Genomic DNA, 21230 nt, shown 5'->3' with positions numbered 1-21230 from the left:
TGTAGCCTTTAAATTAGCTTAAAACCCAACATTCAGAAAACGAAGATCATGGCATCTGGTCCCATCACTTCATAGCAGATACATGGGGAAACAGTGACTTTATTTGGGGGGGCGGGGGCAGCTCTAAAATCACTGCAGGTGGTAATTTCAGCCATTAAATTAAGATGTTTACTTCTTGGATGAAACCTTATGGCCAACCTATAGAGCATATTAAAAAGCAAAGACATTACTTTGCCAACAATGGTCCATCTTGTCAAGGCTATAATTTTTCAGCTGGTCATGTATGGATCTGAGAGTTGGACTATAAATAAAGCTAAGCAGAGAATTGATGTTTTCGAACTATGGTGTTGGAGAAGACTCTTGAGAGTCCCTTGTACTGCAAGGAGATCCAGCCAGTTCAGTCTAAAGGAAATCAGTCCTGAATATTCATTGGAAAGGCTGATATTGAAGTTGAAACTCCAATCTTTGGCCACCTGTTGAGAAGAACTGAGTCATTTGAAAATACCCTAATGCTGGGAAAGATTGAAGGTGGGAGAAACAGATGACTCAGGATGAGATGGTTGGATGACATCACCGAGTCAATTGAAGTGAGTTTGAGTAAACTCTGGGAGTTGGTGATGGACAGGGAGGCCTGGATTGCTTCAGTCCATAGGGTCGCAAAGACTTGGACACGACTGAGCCACTGAAGTGAACTGGACTGTATCCAGAAAGACTCCTCTGTCCCTGGGATTTTCCAGGCAAGAATCCTGGATTGGGCTGCCATTTTCTTCTCCAGGGGATCTTAATAACCCAAGGCACTGCAGGAAGAGTCCTTATTGTCTGAGCCACCGGGGAAGTTGGTCAGTAATATGTGTTAAACAAACCCTTGTGAGATAGCTAAGCTTTAAACATGTCACATTCTTTCTCCCAACACAGGACAGCCTTGTAGAGCAGGGGTTCTCCAATCTCCAGGCTGACGACTCTGTAGGAATCTCCTAACCACCTCCCTTGGCCACACAACAGGAAGTCAAACAGAACAGGGGATGAGACAAGCAAAACTTTATCTGTATTCACAGCCCATCCTCATCATCTGCATTACTGCCTGAGATAGCAAACAGTGGAAAGCCTGAAAGGATGTTTGAGACAACTTCAAATATCTGTATATACTAGATTCAAGTCAAGGTGGAATATCCTGAGATTGCCACAAAAGGACTGAAGGGCCTGCTTCCATTTCCAACATCCTGGTCTTTGTGAAGTAGGGTTTTCTACAGTATGTTATGTGTGCTCAGTCATGTCTAACTCTTTGTGACCCCATGGACTGTAGCCCACCAGGTTCCCTCTGTCCATGGGATTCTCCAGGCAAGAATACTGAAATGAGTTGCCATACCCTCCTCCAGGGGATCTTCCTGACCCTAAAGTTGAACTGATGTTTCTCCTGCATTGGCAGGTAGATTCTTTATCAATGAAGAACCAATTGCAGCAAAGGAACATTATGGAGTGTGTGAGTGAAAGTCATTCAGTCATGTCTGACACTTTTTGACCCAATGGACTATACAGCCCATGGGATTCTCCAGGCAATAATACTGGAGTGGGTAGCCTTTCCCTTCTCCAGGGTATCTTCCCAACCCAGGAATCAAACCAGGATCTCCTGCATTGCATGCAGATTCTTTACCAGCTGAGCCACCAGGGAAGCCCAGTTATGGAGTAGACTGGACATAAGCAGCATCCTTCAGGTGTCTATGTCTCCCATCGTTCCCCCAGATGGGACCATCTAGATGCAGAGAGGTAAGCTCTTGGCTCCCACTGATTGGTACAAATATTTCCTTATATATCACAAGGAAATTTTATGGTACAAATATTTACTTTATTTATCACGTGGGATAATTACAGAAATAAAGTGCACCTTATATGCTGTGTGCTCGAATCAGCCAGAAACCATCCCCACACCCGCTCCCCTTCCCACACCCACTCCCATCCCCACCTTTTAGTATATTGAAAAAAATGTGGAGGACTGTGTTCTGGGAGGTTCTGCAGAGTATTATTGTGGGGTGGAGCCTGGTGCTGTAACCTCTGGCATCCTCCCAAATCCCAGCCTCCTCCTGGCCACCTCTGCCTCTGCTTGGAGGAGTTGCTGTCAGTTGGTTACTCTGACCTGCAAGCTTGTGTTTTGTTGGGACACATGGGAGAAGAAGGGGGGGGGTCATAGTGGAGACTTAAGAATGGATCCTTAATTCCAGTAACAGTCAGAAGGTGAAATCTGTTTGAAATCATGCTCTTTAGGTAAAAATGTGCTTCCATAGTAAATCCATGAACACTGTTAAGTCCAGCTGAGGGTCATCTCCCTGTACAACTTCCCCTGAGAGGTGGCATGGTGTTCAGAGCCTGATGTCAAGTCTTCTTTTTTTATTAATTAATTTTTACTGGAGTATATTTGCTTTACAATGTTGTGTTAGTTTCTGCTGTACAGCAAAGTGAATCAGCTATGTATACAGATGCAGATGGATATATGTGCTGTCTTTAAAAAATTTTCTTCTCATTTAGATCTCCACAAAGCACTGAGTTCCCCGTGCTATACAATAGGTTCTTAAGAATTACATATTTTATACATAGCATCAATAGTGTGGCTTCTCTTGCGGCTTAGCTGGTAAAGAATCTGCCTGCAATGCAGGAGACCTGGCTTGGGAAGATCTCCTGGAGAAGGGAAAGGCTACCCACTTCAGTCTTCTGGCCTGAGAATTACATGGAATGTCCATGGGGTTGTAAAGAGTTGGCCATGACTGAGTGACTTTTACTTTTCCATTAATACTGTATGGGCTTACCTTGTGGCTCAGAGGGTAAAGAATCTGCCTGCAACTTGGGAGACGCCGGCTCAGCCCATAGGCCACGAAGATACCCTGGAGAAAGGAATGCATACCCACTCTAGTATTCTTGCCAGGAGAATCCCATGGAAGGAGGAGCCTGGCAGGCTACAGTCCATGCGGTCACAATAAGATGCAACTGAGCAACTGCTTTCCCTATTTATTCAAGCTTTCTTCATCAATAGTATGTATGTGTCAATCTCAATCTCCCAGTTGCCCCCAGCCATAATTTTCCCGTTGGTGTTCATAAGTTTCTTCCATGCACAGGAGTGAGCTTGCATGCCCTCACAGGCTGCTTGCTCATCAGAAGGATTCATAATAGGAGAGTGTTCCAGCATCATGTGCTGCTTGCTTTTCTGGCCTGAATTCAGTGAGCTAAGGGGGAAGTTGAAGCTTTCCCTTCTGACTGCCTTGCAGAGTAAATAGGAAGTCACAGTGCGATGATCACAAGATGAAGGCCCAGTTTGAACTTTCCAGGGTGGAGTCCAGGTGGTGGAGTGTCTCCATGGAGCCTTGCTGACGGACCTCCGTGCTCCCTGAGATGAGGAGAAGCAGCCATGAGAAGGTCCTGGGCTCAACATGTGGTGCTGTTTATAACGTCTTCATTTGTAACTACATTTTCTACTCATGTTTAAAAGCTTGTACCCATTAAGAAATCTTCAAATTCTTACCAGGATGTTCTGGATGGTCACATGTTGTGTGTTTTTGGGTCACATTGTTGGAGGTGATGAGCTGAATGTCCCCAGCAGGGACAAAAGGTTGAGTCCAAGCTCACACAAGAACCCAGCTGTCTCCATACACAGGGAATGAGCCCTCAGTGTGCCTTGCCATCAGAACTGTAGCCCCTGTCCTTGCAGAGAGGAGCAGTGAGTCCTTATGTGACATGTGGAAACCCACGGCAACTTCACCTACATGATGTGGGGTGTCTGGGGCCAAGAGAATAACAGTTCATTCCCAGCAAAGCTGTTAAATAAACGTAGGCTGAATGTTTTTACTCTCATGTCACTTGTATATCAGTTTTATGTTTTATGGCTTCTCTGCTGGCTTAGATAGTATAGACTCTGTCTGCAGTGCAGGAGACACATGTTTGATTCCTGGGTTGGGAAGATGCCATGGAGAAAGGAATGGCAACCCACTCCAATAATCTTGCCTGGACATTCCCATGGACAGAAGATCCTGGCAGTCAACAATCTATGGGGTTACAGAGAGTTAGACACGATTGAGTGAATAAATCTTACTGTTTTATGTCTAACAGCTGTAAAAACGAGGGAACTAGACGTATTTAACAATATCGTAAAAAGCATCTTGTTGCATAATTCTGTGGATAGATACTGCCTAGAACAGGCAGATCCCTGGAGATACTGGAAAGGTGGGTGAAGGTTGGGAGGATGGCAGTCTTTCCCAGGTGTGTGGAGCTCTTTTGTGGGTGACGGAAATGTTGTGGAATGAGATAGTGGTGCTGTTAATTTACTAAAAGCTGCTAAACCAGACACTGCCAGAGGGTGAATTTTTGGGTATATGAGCTTAACTTCTGTTTTTCAAATCATATCAATGCTGGAAATGCACACAAGAATGTTTTGTTTTGGTTTTAATTTAAAATGAGGCTATGTGGAAACACATTTGTGGTTACAAAGGGGGTCGGTGGGGGAAAAGAAAACATTAGGGATTTGGGGTTAGCAGATGCAAGCTATTCTATATGGGATGAATAAAGAAAGTCCTATAGTAGAGCACATAAAGAAAGCTGAGCACTAAAGAATTAATGCTTTTGAACTTTGATGTTGGAGAAGACTCTGAGAGAGTCACTTGGACTGCAAGCAGATCCAAACAGTTCATCCTAAAAGAAATCAGTCCTGAAAATTCACTGGAAGGGCTGATGCTGAAGCTGAAGCTCCAATCCTTTAGACAACTTGCGCAAAGAATAGACTCACTGGAAAACATCCTGGTGCTGGGAAAGATTGAAGGCAGGAGGAGAAGAGGACGACAGAGGATGAGATGGTTGCATGGTATCAAGGATTTGATGGACATGAGTTTGAGGAAGCTCCAGGAGTTGAAGGTGGACAGGGAAGCCTGGCGTCCTGCAGTCCATGGGGGTCAAAAAAATTGGACACAGCTGAGCTACTGAACTGAATTGACTATATAACACAGAGAGGTACATTCAATATTCTGTGGTAAGCCATCATGGAAAATAATATGAGGGAATGTTTATTACGAATCAGTTTGCTGTACAGCAGATGTTAACACAACATTGTAAATCAGCTATCCTTGAAAACAGTTTTTAAAGAAAGACTGCAATAAAATTGCGGGTTTGTGCTCATTAAATTGTCACACATCTAACCCAGCTGACACCATGTGTTATGGGTAGATCAGTCGAATTTCTATATATTGATCATGAGAATGTAAATTAGTTAAACTCACTTTGGTATAAAATTTCTGTTGGGAGTTTGGAAACAAATTTTATTTTTTTATTAAAAAAAACCTTAAAGTTGGTTTATTTAAGTATAAAATCGACAATATTCTAAGATTTGGAAGAGTAGTACAAATGTATGTATAATTATACATATATAATTGTATATATCATTTCAGTGGATAAGAAAGTAATGACTTAGACCTACAGCTATTAAAAAGAAATAAAAAGATAATAAACTATATTTAAGGTAGTAAAATAGTGTTATGTATAATTTTATAACAATATATTCCCAAGAATGATACAGGCTGAGATTTAAAAGTTTATAGTAAAGATTTACATCTATTGAAATTGAAACAAACAAACAAAAAAAACACATTCTTTTTTTTTCTTTTTTTAAATAATATATTATTATTTTTTTTATTTTATTTTTTCTTTACAATACTGTATTGATTTTGCCATACATTGATATGAATCCACCAGGGGTGTACATGGGTTCCGAATCCTGAACCCCCCTCCCACCTCTCTCCCCATATCATCTCTCTGGGTCATCCCAGTGCACCAGCCCCAAGCCTCCTGTATCCTGTATCGAACCTAGACTAGTGATTCGTTTCTTACATGATAGTATATATGTTTCAAAGCCATTCTTTTAAATCATCCCACCCTCTCCCTCTCCCACAGAGTCCAAAAGTCTGTTCTTTACATCTGTGTCTCTTTTGCTGTCTCGCATATAGGGTTATCATTACCATCTTTCTAAATCCCATATATATGTGTTAGTATACTGTATACTATACAGTATATTATACCTACTTCACTCTGTATGATCGGCTCCAGTTTCATTCACCTCATTAGAACTGATTCAAATGTATTCTTTTTAATGGCTGAATAATGCTCCATTGTGTATATGTACTACAGCTTTCTTATCCGTTCTTCTGCTGATGGACATCTAGGTTGCTTCCATGTCCTGGCTATTATAAACAGTGCTGCGATGAACATTGGGGTACATGTGTATTTTTCAATTCTGGTTTCCTCGGTGTGTATACCCAGCAGTGGGATTGCTGGGTCATAAGGCAGTTCTATTTGTAGTTTTTAAGGAATCTCCACACTGTTCTCCATAGTGGCTGTACTAGTTTGCATTTCCACCAACAGTGTAGGACGGTTCCCTTTTCTCCACACTGTGTCCAGCATTTATTGCTTGTAGACTTTTGGATCACAGCCATTCTGACTGGTGTGAAATGGTACCTCATTATGGTCTTGATTTGCATTTCTCTGATAATGAGTGATGTTGAACATCTTTTCATGTGCTTGTTAGCCATCTGTATGTCTTCTTTGGAGAAATGTCTATTTAGCTCTTTAGCCCATTTTTTGATTGGGTCATTTATTTTTCTGGAATTGAGCTGCATAAATTGTTTGTATATTTTTGAGATTAGTTGTTTCTCAGTTGCTTGATTTGATATTATTTTCTCCTGTGGGGCCCTACGTGGGAAACCTTAAAAAAAAGGGGCTAGCTTTTGTGGTTGGAAGCCAAGACAGCATCCAGTAGAAGAGATAAGGGCGTGGTCTATGTTAAAGTTTTTGATTGGCTCTCTTGACTTCCGTACATGTGGACAGGGCATGATTACCATAGACTCCTGTTAAGCTCATGATGCCTTGACCTTATATGCATATTATAATTTGACCTTTAACGTGATTGGTGTAACTATGGCATATTATAATTTGATTCCTTAACGTGATTGGTGCAACTATGGGAAGTCCCTCGCAGAACCCCCTTGCTTGCCTATAAAAACCAAGATTTTGTGGCAATAAAGTGGAACTGCTCAGACGAAACCGCTGTTGCGTCTGATTGTCTCTCGCTCGCCGAGGGGCTGGGTTGGTGGACAGCAGGCTCACCTCTCCTCGGGACCCCTCGGCTTTGCGGAGAGAAGTCCCACTGCCTCTCTCTTTCTGTGGAGCGCCCCCCGCAGAAACTGGCGCCCAACGCGGGGCATGGGGATGGATGGAGATGGTGTCACCGTGCGGCTCTGAAAGAGGAGCGACGAAGGACCCTAGGCTGGTCACAGCGCGGAGCTCCCCTTTAGAGGAGTATCACCCAAGGTAATCCGGATTTCAAGGTGAGTCCCCCTCTGCTTTAAGGGAAGCAGCAAAAAACTCTCCTGACATTTTCTTTCTTTTTTCCTGATCTGTCCTTAATTCCTTTTTCTGGAGTTTCAGTGAACAGGTGAGCAGTTGTGGAAGCAATTGATAAGTCCTGGCTAAGGCCACTCTCTTGTGGACTTTGAAGGCCCCACAAAAAGTGAGCCTCAGTAACCAGAGCCCAACCAGGTGAAACTCCCCTTTAATCTTTTATAACTGAGGACATGGCCTAAAATCTTCCCTGTGGGCATGGGTCAGTCACTTAAAGGCCATTAGGGCGCCTGCCACTTGAAGACTCCCGTGACAGGATGAGGGGGTCACAGAACAGGCTAGAAACCTCTAGGGTGCCCGCCCACCACAAGAAAACTTCTGTGCAACAATGCAGGCACATAAACAGTTTCAAAAGCATACTACAAGCCCAGCTTTCTGGCCGCCACCTCTCCCATAGGATTTTTGGTTGTTGTCCTCAGTGACTTTTCTTTCTACTCTCTCTGCAGCATGGGAAATAATATTGGAAAATCTGATGAGCCCTCACTCAGGGCACTGAGATATATGCTCATAAGCAGGGGACTTGAGATTGCTGATGCTCAGGCCATTATGGTCTGGGGGACTATTGTACAGTTAGCCCCTGGGTTGCTTCGGCTAACCTGTTCTCTTGGGACACTTGGGATCGAGTACAAACACTTGCTAGGTGGCGAGAGGTTCAACACGGTGAGGAGACCCCCATAGGGTTCTGTTTGACCATTTTGGCCCTCAAGCTCTGCTTTCACGGAGCGAGGAGCATGTCACTGATAAGGGTACGCCCAATTCTAAATCAGAAAAACAATGGGAAAAGTTAGACGAGGAATGAGTCATGTCTGACCAAAATATAGCAAAAGAGACTGTAGGGGATAAAGACTCTAGAGCTAATAGTGGGCCATGGGAGCCTTTCGGGGATAATAAAGGGGTGGAAGAGAATAGAGACCCCTCTGATGTCTCGAGACCAGGAGCCCAGGGGAGAGACTTGTGCCTCTCCTTGCCTCCCCCATTTGAGGAAGTTTCAGGAGCACCTTGGGTGGGAAAGACAATGAGGGCTCTTGGAGAGGGAGAGCATATCCCAAGAACCCTTGGGGATCCTTGCTGCCCTTTACTGGCCCGACTCAAGCCTTTCCTGTAAACGTTAACCCGAGGGGGAATAAGCCGGCAGCCTGGTACCCCTGGGAGACCAGTGATTTAAAAGAGCTCAAAAAGGCAGTGGCAGAGGATGGCCCAAACTCCCTATGGGTGGAAACTATTTTCCAGGGCCTGGCTCATCAACCTTGTATGACCCAAGACTGGAAGATACTATGTAAGGCAGTGCTTCCCAGCAACACCTATATCAAATGGTGTGCCTTTCTCAAGGAAGAGTGTCATGCTCAGGCAAAAAGAAATCAAGCTGCCAACCCTGCTATCCCGGTGACTTTTGGGATGTTGTCAGGGATGGCAGATCAATGGAGTATGGGACCTCAACAGGCCACTATTCCTGCTCCTTATACAGATCAGGTACGGGCCATATGCCTAGCCACCTGGAAAAAGCTTGTGGAGGGCCCCAGTGAGCCCCCCTATATAGGGCATCACTCAAAAAAATAATGAAGACCTCTCCACCTTCATAGGTGGAAAAGAGTATTCAGAGAAAATTTCCTCCAGGGCCCCTGAGAGATCAATTTGTTAGGCTATTAGTCTGGGAAGGGATGAACTCAGACCATAAGTTGGCTTGCACAGGACAGAAAAACTGCTCTATGGAGCGATGGATTGTAGCCACCAAAGATTTGGGGACACAGAGCCATCAGACCTGCTCTATTTCAACTGCCCTTCAGGCTCAGACTGAAGCTCTTACCGAGGTGATGACCAAGGCCCTCTCCACTATGATGGCCTCTGGGGGGACCGTATCTAAGGGACCCCTAATCCCCCCAAAAGTTGGGTCGATGCATTGGCTGTGGACAGGAGGGACACTTTAAGTAGGAGTACCCTCAGGTCGGGGGAAGACCTACTGGTCAGAGACCCCCCGCTACTCCATGCCCGCGATGTAGGAAGGGATATCACTGGAGGGCAGAGTGCAAATCTAAGTATGATAATGATGGCTAGATTTTAAACTAGATGAGGGGCAACCCCCAGCCCCATCACCCAAAGGGGGACCTCATTTCTTACCAGATCATATTGAAAAGTTGCTTCAAAAACCCTTCCCTGGATGTGGCTTGCTCTGACCCCCTATAAGGCAAACGGGGATCACTAAGGCCAAAGAGCCCCCCAGAGCCAATTGGGCTGTGCCTATTGGACCTGGATTAAGGCCTAAAATGGATATTACCATAGGAGGAAAGAGATTTCGATGTCTGATCGACACAGGAGCTGATCGGGACGTCCTCAGGGCAGAGGAGGTCCAACCTAATTGGAAATTGGTCCCTGGGCCTCAATTATTGGGCATTGGGGGGAACACTCGATCTAAGGAGACTGCTGAGTGGGTCCCTTGGAAAGATGTTGATGGTTCTACAGGAGAGGTCTGGCCCCTGATAGCTTCTGGATTAAATGCAAATCTGCTTGGCCAGGATATTTTGGGACAAGCAAATGTATATATTACCACTAATCACAAGGGCCTTTATGATGACCTCGATGAGGAAAAATATCAACAACATTGTAAAAATTTTCCCATACCAAACTATAGGGAAGATTCTGGATTTGATAAACTTCATAAGGGAGAGCCTCTAACCCGATGGAAGGTGCTCCCCCCAATCCTAAGGGCTACTGCCCCCAGGTCCCTCCTATACAATGGAAACCCAGACCCCCAATACGGGTGGAGCAGTGGCCTCTTCCATCCACGAAGTTACAAGCCCTTATAGAAATCATCTCTGAACAACTAAATTTGGGACATATCTTCCCTTCTACTAGCCCTTGGAATACCCCAATATTTGTAATTAAAAAATCCTTGGGAAAATGGAGGATGTTACAAGATCTTAGAAAGATCAATGAGAGAATGATCATCCAAGGGACACCCCTAAGGGGGTTACCCTGGATACCAGCTATTCCTAGTAATCTATGTCTTACAGTAACAGATATTAAAGACTGTTTCTATTCTATACCTCTACAATCCCAAGATTGTGAAAAGTTTGCTTTTTTGGTAACCTCTACTAACTTTGAGGGGCCTGATGAGCGTTTTGAATGGACAGTTTTACCACAGGGAATGGCAAACAGCCCTGCCTATTGTCAAAAATATGTATAAGATCTTCTCCAGCCAGTTAGAGGTCTGACATATATTAAATTGTATGTTTATATGAATGATATCATCTTGGGTGCTCCTCCTGCTGAACAGCTGACAGAAACATATAAAATTTTACGAAAGTGTCTATCAAAAGGGAGACTCCATATATCCTCTGACAAAGTCCAGGTTGTCCCACCTTTTAAGATTCTGGGATCTCAGCTGTCCCTAGAAGGTGTGAGCCCCCTAAAACCCCAGCTATACATCCAAGATTCCTACTCCCTGACTGGCCTACAACGGGTCTTGGGAGAACTCAATTGGCTACGACGCTGGACCCCTGTTTCCACAGGTCAACTCTTGCCCCTCTTTGATCTATTAAAAGATAGACAGCCCAATGATGAGATAACACTTCTACCTTCCCATAAAAAGATCTTTCAAGACAAATGGCCCTCAATGTGGCCCAGCTTACCAGGTATACTCCTGAAGAGAGTCTACAATTGTGGGTCCTGCCTAGTCCGTCCTTAATTATGGCAGACTTGGTCCGGGGGGGAAAGCCTCTACAATGGGTTCACATATCCTTGGGGGGAACTCCCCGAGTCTATACCTGTATAGATCAAATGGCTGACTTAATACGGAAGGGAAGACATATTGCAGTCTGATGCCATGTGCATGAACCTGATAAGATTGTTATCCCACACAGACTATCAGATTTTGAATGGATCCAAAGAAACAATGGGAGAATAGCTTTAGCCCTGGAGGGGTACCTAGGCATCCTTGACTGTCATTATGGGCCACACAAATGGGTTACTTCTTTTGGTTGCCTAGATTGGAGGGCACCCCAATTATTTCTCTTTAAGCCTATACCAGATGCCTTCAATGTTTTTTCTGATGGAGGAAAGAATGGTGCAGCAGCCGTCGTGTTCCAGCCACCACAGCTATCACAACAGCCAGATGAACGTATACGAGAGTATTTTGGGCCTTGTGAGGGATCCGCACAGTTTAAATAATTATTTGCTGTTGTCATGGCACTCACAAAAGTCCCTGAACCCATGAATCTGTTTTCTGACCGTCTTTATGTAGTAAATTTGCTTCCAGGATTGCTAAATTCTCACATACGACTAGATAACAATCCTATTACTCCCCTTATGATACAAGTCCGTACCCTGTTACTTGAACGGGTTAACCCCATTTATGTACACCATCTTAGGGGTCATCAAAATTTACCCGGATTGCTTTCAATGGGAAATTCCCTGGCCAATAGAGCGGCCTCCCTTACAATTCAAGCTTATAACTTACAAGATGCTTATGATCTTCACGATCTTACTCATATAAATTGGAGAGGGCTACATAAAAGATTTCCACAGATCTCTATTAGAAAATTAAATAAAATTATACATACTTGTAAATCCTGTCTTCCTTATTTACAAGTACAGCTTTTACAGCCCCCAGCAGTAAACCCTCGAGGGCTAAGACCCAATGTGCTGTGGCAAACTGATGTGACCTATTATTCTCCTTTTGGAAAACTTAAGTATGTTTTTGTGTATATTGGCACTTACTCTTATGCCTGTTGGGCTACTGCCCACACAGGAGAAAAAGCAAAACATGCTAAAAGCCAATTTTTACAATGTTTTGCGACATTGGGCCTTCCCCATCAAATAAAAACAGAAAATGGCCCTTCCCTTGCTTCATCAGCCAGAGCTTACAGAAATTCTTCTGACAATGGCACATTCTTCATAACACCAGAATCTCACATAACCCCCAGGGACAAGCCATAATTGAGCGCCACCATCAAAATTTAAAGGCTCAATTACAAAAACAAAAAGGGGGAATAAGCCCTCACCAGCAACTTGGAATGGCACTCTTTATGCTAAACATTTTAAATTTTTCAAAAAATGAACTGATACCATGTTTTCAAAAACATTGGTCTAACCAAGAAATAAAACCTGAAATACAAGTGAGATGGAAAGACCCCATCACTGGCCAGTGGAAGGGGCCAGATCCACTCCTTACAATGGGAAGAGGATTCGGATGTGTATTCCCCATTGGGGTTCCCAGCCCTATTTGGGTTCCATCAAGGAATCTTAAATTTACACCACAACAGAGAGGTCAAATCTCAAAGTGTGACACAGATTAAAGAGACACTCACATATTGAGCCCAAGAACAAAAAGTTCTTGAGGAGATCATTTCTTTCATTTCAGATCATCAATGTGGCAATCCTGGTGGACACTGCTCCTGGCTATTGTCGGATTACCTATCCTCTCCTTACTGACCTTCATCATTGCCATGGCTGTGCAACAGTTTTTAGAATCTTTAAAGTCGAAACCAATACAGTATTGTAAAGTAAAATAACGTAAAAATAAATAAATAAATAAAATTTTAAAAAAAGAAAAAATAAATAAAGTCTGGGTTTAACGACACACAAAACCATCAACCATGAGGGTACAACAGTGTCAGCATCCGTGCTGAGAGTTCAACACGCTCAGACCATCAAGGTTATAAACAACATATCCACTGTCTCTGCTCAAGGATTTCAAACCAGCTCAAACACCTGAGATTCGCCATAACGGGACTCCAACAACAGCTTGATCTCCACTCCAGAGTGATCGAGACGTTGAGTGTCTTGGCGTGCATAGACTGCGATGTGAGATACCCCAGCTTTTGTCTGACAGTTTTTGCAGTGTTAAATGAGACTCTAACAGGTGAAAAAGGGAGCAATGGACCTATGGGACTGGGTACAAAGTCCATTTACCTGGTTTAAAAAATGCCTTCTATTTGCTTGTTTTTGTTATTCTGTTTGTTGAATGTTAAAGGTAAAAAATCTCACAGCCCACAATAGGTGCTTACAGTAAAAAAATCATTATGCTTGCCCAGGTCATGGAAAAGGAGTCCCACTTTAGGCATCCACAAAACCCCTGGATTAATTTAGCCCTTCTAGAGATTAACTGGGACAGATAAATAGAGTTCTAGATACCCATAATCTAGAAAGATTCCGCCTACCCCCCCAGAGGTGGCTGGATAGCTAATGATGGGTAAGACCCTCAGAGGAGGGCAACCTAAGACAGGCACAGCCGTGACAGGGGCTGGCGAGGCTGGAGTTTGGCCACCTATAGCTCAATGCCTTGCTCTACAGAACATCAATACAAATGTCATGAGGGCTTAAATAAAATAAAAAAGGGGGAGATGTGGAGCCCTACATGGAAACCTTAAAAAAAGGGGGGGGGCTAGCTTTTGTGGTTGGAAGCCAAGACGGCATCCGTCGGAAGAGATAGGGACGTGGTCTATGTTAAAGTTTTTGATCGGCTCTCTTGACTTCCATACACGTGGACAGTGCGTGATTACCATAGACTCCTGCTAAGCTCATGACGACTTGACCTTATATGCATATTATAATTTGATCTTTAACGTGATTGGTGCAACTAAGGGAGGTCTCTCGCAGAACCCCCTTGCTTGCCTATATAAACCAAGATTTTGTGGCAATAAAGCGGAACTGCTCAGATGGAACCCCTGTTGCGTCTGATTGTCTCTCACTTGCCGAGGGGCTGGGTTGGTGGACAGTAGGCCCACCTCTCCTCAGGACCCCTCGGCTTTGCTGAGGGAAGTTCCACTGCCTCTCTCTTTCTGCGGAGTGCCCCCCCCCTCATTCGCCCATTCCGAAGGCAGTCTTTTCACCTTGCTTATAGTTTCCTTTGTTGTGCAGAAGCTTTTAATTTTAATTAGATCCCATTTATTTATTTTTTATTTTACTTCCAGTATTCTGGGAGGTGGATCATAGAGGATCCTGCTGTGAGTTATGTCAGAGTGTTTTGCCTATGTTCTTCTCTAGGAGTTTTAAAGTTTCTGGTCTTACATTATATCTTTAATCCATTTTGAGTTTATTTTTGTGAACAGTGTTAGAAAGTGTTCTAGTTTCATTCTTTTAAATGTGGTTGACCAGTTTTCCCAGCACCACTTGTTAAAGAGATTGTCTTTAATCCACTGTATATTCTTGCCTCCTTTGTCGAAGATGAGGTGTCCATAGGTGTGTGTATTTATCTCTGGGCTTTCTGTTTTGTTCCATTGACCTATATTTCTGTCTTTGTGCCAGTACCATACTATCTGGACGACTGTGGCTTTGTATTAGAGATGGTAGTCAGGCAGGTTGATTCCTCCAGTTCCATTCTTCTTTCTCAAGATTGCTTTGGCTTTTTGAGTTTTTTTTTGTATTTCCATACAAATTGTAAAATTATTTGTTCTAGCTCTGTGAAAAATACCACTGGTAGCTTGATAGGGATTGCATTGCATCTGTAGATTGCTTTGGGTAGTATACTGATTTTCACTATATTGATTCTTCTGATCTATTAACATGGTATATTTCTCCATCTATTAGTGTCTTCTTTGATTTCTTTCATCAGTGTTTTATAGTTTTCTATATATAGGTCTTTAGTTTTTAGGTAGATATATTCCTAAGTATTTTATTCTTTTCGTTGCAATGGTGAATGGAATTGTTTCCTTAATTTCTTTTTCTACTTTCTCATTATTAGTGTATAGGAATGCAAGGGATTTCTTTGTGTTGTTTTTATATCCTGCAACTTTACTGTATTCATTGTTTAGCTCTAGTAATTTTCTGATGGAGTCTTTAGGGTTTTCTATGCAGAGGATCATGTTATCTACAAACAATGAGTGTTTACTTCTTCTTTTCCAAATTGGATTCCTTTTATTTCTTTTTCTGCTCTGATTGCTGTGGCCAAAACTTCCAGAACTATGTTGAATAGTGGCGGAGAAAGTGGACATCCTTGTCTTGTTCCTGACTTTAGGGAAATTCTTTCAATTTTTCACCACTGAGGATAATGTTTGCTGTGGGTTTTTCATATATAGCTTTTATGTTAAGGTATGTTCCTTCTATTCCTGCTTTCTGGAGAGCTTTTATCATAAATGAATGTTGAATTTTATCAAAGGCTTTCTCTGCATCTATTGAGATAGTCATATGGCTTTTATTTTTCAATTTGTTAATGTGGTGAATTACATTGATTGATTTGTGGATATTCAAGAGTCCTTGCACCCCTGAGATAAAGCCCATTTGGTCATGGTGTATGATCTTTCTAATGTGTTGCTGGATTCTGATTGCTAAAATTTTGTGAAGCAGTTGCAAAGTCTTTGGATCAGGAAGAAATGGAATTTGCTTAAGGAAAAGCAATGCCAGTGCACCAGTGGGGAAAATAGAGTAGAATGACAGAGAATGGAAAAGAGGAGGTGGTCAGGGACCATATCACTGGAACCTTTTTAGTTGGCAATAAATAACAATGTATACTCCTTAGGAGCATACTTCAGAGCAAACAACAGTATTACTATTACTATAGTAATAGAATAAAGGAGATACGTATACAAAAGTCTGCACATTTATTTATACATAGAAGTTTTCACCTGACGCCAGAATACACACACACACACACTCTTTCTACACCTAAAGAAAGTAGTTTAAGCTGACACTTAGCAAAGTGCTTTGGCCTAAGCAAACTAACTGAAAAGGCCTAGTAAAATAATCAAAGTGCAAATCAATCAATGAAGCATTGAGTAAATAAATACAATATAACTTACACTCAGGCAATCACCTAAAATGCAGACAATAGACTCTCTACAGCTTAGTTATCTGTAGTCCTTCCTCTTCAGTTCTAGGAGGGATGCTAACACCTTGGTGATTACCACTTTCAAGCATTTTGTGAAAGTTTAGAGAATTTAAATAAATTGAGGAGTCGGGGGGGGGGGAATAAGAATGGGGAGAAATAAAGAGGACAAGAAAGGAAGAGGAAATGGAGAGATTTCTCCTGACATAGGTCTACAGCCAGGATCCCAGCTTCCTTGAATGGTGCACAGAGATTGCTAGGTAACTGTGCCAGAAGTGGAGAAGGGATGACATTCATCTCCAGGAGGAGACTCAACTCCAGGAACCCACGGAGGCAGCCAAGTGTGCTGATGTTCAGGAACCAATTCTTAGAGGGTACCCCACAGGTCTGTGAAAGAGCCCTTGGAGAATGCAAGAAAAAAGATTTCCACAAGTATAATCACAGATTAGATAGTTGGATAGATAAGAGGAAACAAAATAATTCTATGACCTGATTATTACTGAAATAAATTAGGCAATTCCTGCATATCAGACTGTGTCAGGTAAGACCAAAACTCAGTATTAGTTTGATAAAATGGGAAATTACACACACAAAGAATTAACAGTTAACTGTAATACATTCAAGTCCAAGGCAAGAGAAGATATACAACTGAAATCTTCACATGTTCAACTAGGGTAAGACACATGTAACTGGAAAAAAAGTTTTATAAAGGGTTTAATCACCCTGGACCATTTTTATCCACTACATTTACTATTCTCAGACAACTCCACTGTAGCTTAAGGGTAAGAGAATTAAATTCTGCCCAATTCATAAACTGAACAGATTCCCCATGTTTGATCATTTCAGTTAAAACTATGGGTCTAGGACAAATCAAATTGGACCTCAAGGCATTTTTCCTTGGGAATCTTAACTTGCTTTACTACTGAGACTGAGACAGATATGGCTACTTCACTCTGACTGCTGCTGCTGCTGCTGCTAATTTGCTTCAGTCATGTCCGATTCTGTGTGACTCCACAGACGTCAGCCCACCAGGTTCCCCAGTCCCTGGGATTATCCAGGCAAGAACACTGGAGTGGATTGCCATTTCCTTCTCCAATGCATGAAAGTGAAAAATGAAAGTGAAGTAGCTCAGTTGTGTCTGACTCTTTGTGACCCCATGGAGTGCAGCCCACCAGGCTTCTTTTTCCTTGGGATTTTCCAGGCAAAAGTACTGGAGTGGGGTGCCATCGCCTTCGCCTAAAGGCCAGTCAAATGGGAAAGGGAACAGAATGAATATAATTCCCCTTCTGATCACTCAACAACGAGGTCCACGGGCACCAGGCCTCATTCTATTAACTATCTCTGCTTCTCCAACTACAGTCAATGATACACAGGGCCTCCTTGATGCTTGTAGGGGCCACTCACCAAACATAGGCATTTTAATAGTTGTCTTCCTTTAGATGTCCCTGGGCTAGATAAAGACTCTGAGACAGTGTTCCTTCTGCCATGGCTCCATGACTGGAGCGAATGTGTGCCTCTTCCTCAACTGGAACAAGAAACCACAGCTCTCCACTGACCAACTCCCATGTCTGCTCCAAACTCACATCACAGCTTCTCTATCAACTTCTCCACATCAGGCTTTCGGAGCCAGGTTATCTTAGATCAGCCCAACAAAGGCACTTTGGAGAGTTCAGCACCACATGGGACCATACCATAACAAAGCCATTCCTATCTGGCTATATTAATACTGAGATCTTCAAGACATGAAAACAATTGAAAATTACATTGCTAAAACATTCTACAGATTATATGTATAATACTAGAGCTTTCAAACTTACAAATGACATGAAATATCAGTATGGGTTGTTACTTTTCCTCTCTTCCCCTCTCTCATTCTCTCTCAACACACACACACACACACACACACACACACACACACACATCAGTATGGGTTGTTACTTTTCCTGTCTCCTCCTCTCTCATTCTCTCTCAACACACACACACACACTCACACACACATACTTTTTACGTGTTAAGACAATTATATGAAAACCAGATAATATATTTTTAAATAACATCTCAACTTTCAGATCAAACAAAACATATACAGATAGTGATGCATCTGTGTGGATGGCACTAATTGACAGTTTTACAGCAAAACTTGAGCTCCACATGCATGCATACTTGCTGCCTTCTCACCTGGATAAAAACACATCTGCCAGTACTGACAGGCCAAGTACAGACCATGGTTTCTCCAGGACCCTGCCCCTCATCTCTTATCACCTCTCCTCAGAGCTCTCTTCCTGTGGTTGGCAAATCCCCCTGAAGCAGCACCAGGATCTACTCAAGCGAGGTGAGGTTCCTTTAGACCCTTCACAGGTACTACCTACACCTGTTTCTTTGCCCGAGCCCTTCCTTTGCTGTACAGGACAGGATGCCAAGGCTTTCTGGAGTACTTTGCCAGGTTATTATGGGTTGTATTTGTTAGATGTTGGAATTCCCATCCCTCCTTCACATCTCTCTATTCTCTCTCTTTTATTTTTTTAAGGAAACAGGATTCTAAACCATATGTTTCTCTCTCTCTCTTTTTTAAATTGAAGTCTATTTGCTCTAAAATGTGCTACCCATCTATGCTGTACAGCAAACTGACTCAGTGATACACACAAAGACATTCTTATTTTATAGCCTTCTACACTTTGTCACAGGATACTAAGTATAGCTCTGTGCATTCTGCAATAGGACCTTGTTGTTTATTCTAAATGTAGTAGCTTGTATCTACCAGTCCCCAACACAGATGAAACTTCATGAATTAAAAAGAAAAGAAACATAAATTACCCATTGGTTTCACTATATTTAATACTATTGAATAATGCTATAATTGGATTTTTTGTTTGTTTTTAATGTTTTTTTTTTTAACTTCGACTGAAATACTTGCTTCAGACTTACTGAAAGTAGAATTAACTTCTTTTTTTTTTTTGACCTCCTACTTTTAGATTTGAGGGGTGATGATTCAAAATCAGATGTGTTCACAGTAATGGATTCTATTTCCACCAATCCTGGCTGAAGGGGTTCCAGTGATACCTGAATAACAGTTTTTGTTTCAGGAGACAATCCTTCTAGCTGCTTAGGCTTCTTAAACATTTGATGACACTGGGTCTTGTGCTCCCTTTCCTCTTTGGAAGTTAAAAACTGTAGCCAACATTTGGAACACTGGTGAAAACTCTTTTCCCAGTGCCCTCTATGATGGCGTCTGTATGCTGTTGCAGTTTTAAAAATTTTGAGACAAAACGGGCAAAGTAAATTCTTAGTGTTACCATGGTATGCTCTGAAATGTGCATCCACATCTGCAAAAAATGATGATCTGTAACTGCAAACCTGGCATACATAGGGCATTTCACCAGGCTTAAGATTGTTTTTCATGTGCTCTAAGAGAACCTGATCTGTCTCAAAGGATAACTCACAGATTTGACAGACTGCGGAGGGCTCCTGGGGCGTGTGGACACTTTCAGTGTGACACTGCCGCTGGAAGGGAATAGGAAACTGATGGTGGCAATGCTGGCAGGTGGGTGGTTTTTCCAGCTGTCACCTCTCTGCCTCTCAAGTTCTAAATGGTGCTTCATGTGACTCATAAACTTGACATTTTTTAGAACTTTCAAGTAGCTGAGGCATTTATTTTTTTTAATTTTTTTTTAGTTTTTTATTTTTTAAATTTTAAAATCTTTAATTCATACATGCATTTCCAAACATGAACCCCCCTCCCACCTCCCTCCCCATAACATCTTTCTGGGTCATTTAAAGGCTGTGTGAGTCTTCGGTTCTGGCTGCCCGTCTCCTCTATGTTGTCCATAGCAGAACTCATGAAGTAACACAATCAGATTTCCTTCTGTGGGATCAACAATATTGTTTGGACTTGCTAAACTTGGAAAGTCAGTTTTTGTCAGTGCATTTTCCCCTAAAGGACTTACAGGCTTGCAATGAATATTGTCCTTTGGAAAAACTGTTGGACAAGGTTCTCCATTCTGAACATGGCTTGGTGAGGTATGGACACTGTCTGGTGTGCTTTGCTGAGTAGTCACTGTATGAAAAATACCTGAAGGGGACAAAGCTATAGAATGTTCCCTTATAATTCCATCACAGAGTTTAGGCCTTTTGGGATTTGTGCTATTTGTTTCAGAAGTGGAAAGTCTCTCAGGTACACAAGGACTTTTATTCATATCTCCTCATAAACTGCTGTTTCTACTGGATGCTGCAATGAACGTGTGAAGGTAATCAAAGAAGAACGTAACTCTGAAAAGCTGTTAGGCACTATCTGTGGAGAAATATTTTTATAATCAGCTTTAGGCAAAGGCTCAATAATAATAGGACTAGCTGTTGATCTTGATTCAGTGTCAGAAACTGGCAAGACAGTCTTTGCTTCTGATGTTGGAGTCACATGACTAACAGGCTGTAATTTGTAAGCATTATCTTTCCTGAAGTGACCATACCTTTTTCTCCTTGAACATGAACCTGGGGTAACTGTTCAATATGTTTGAAACAACTGGTTCTGAATTTGAGGTCATCCCAACAAAGATCACATCAGCATCTTCATTTACATGTTCCACTCCAACAAAGATCAGTTCAGTGTCTTCATCATCTACTTGTTTGGTTTCTCACAGTTTTCTGTGGTTCTGGCTCTTGTTCTTCACATAACGTACGTGGCTCTTCCACATTTTAAATACATTTTTATTATTGGAGGGTGTGGCCACAAGTCCCATTGCTTCCTTTATATAAACTGCCTAAGTATACCTAAGTATAAACATACTACATATTAATTAAGTACAGAAAATGCACTATTTGATTATCTCTAAACTCTAGGGTAGTTATAAACACCCTTATTTTACAGATAAAGACACTGAGCTTCAAAGAGACTAAATGACAGTTGAAAAACATATGACTACAAGTCTACATGACTCTAGAATCATAGCTTTGTCCCATGTTGATTTTAATCTCTTCTATTTAAAAAAAGAAAAAAAAAAACACCACTGATCATTTGGTGAAATCACATGTAAAGGATGAGTAGTTTTACAAA

The 21230-nt window shown here is 42.2% G+C and overlaps 1 pseudogene; it reads right to left on the bottom strand.

The window, feature by feature from the left end:
* Positions 1-3001: 3001 nt before the first annotated feature.
* Positions 3002-20872, bottom strand: LOC132658907 (zinc finger protein 280B-like; annotated as a pseudogene).
* Between the last annotated feature and the right edge of the window lie 358 nt (positions 20873-21230).

Source organism: Ovis aries, chromosome Y (assembly GCF_016772045.2).
Source record: "Ovis aries strain OAR_USU_Benz2616 breed Rambouillet chromosome Y, ARS-UI_Ramb_v3.0, whole genome shotgun sequence".
NCBI lineage: Eukaryota > Metazoa > Chordata > Mammalia > Artiodactyla > Bovidae > Ovis > Ovis aries.
Note: the sequence above shows the minus strand (reverse complement) of the source record. Positions and strands in the feature narration are given on the sequence as shown.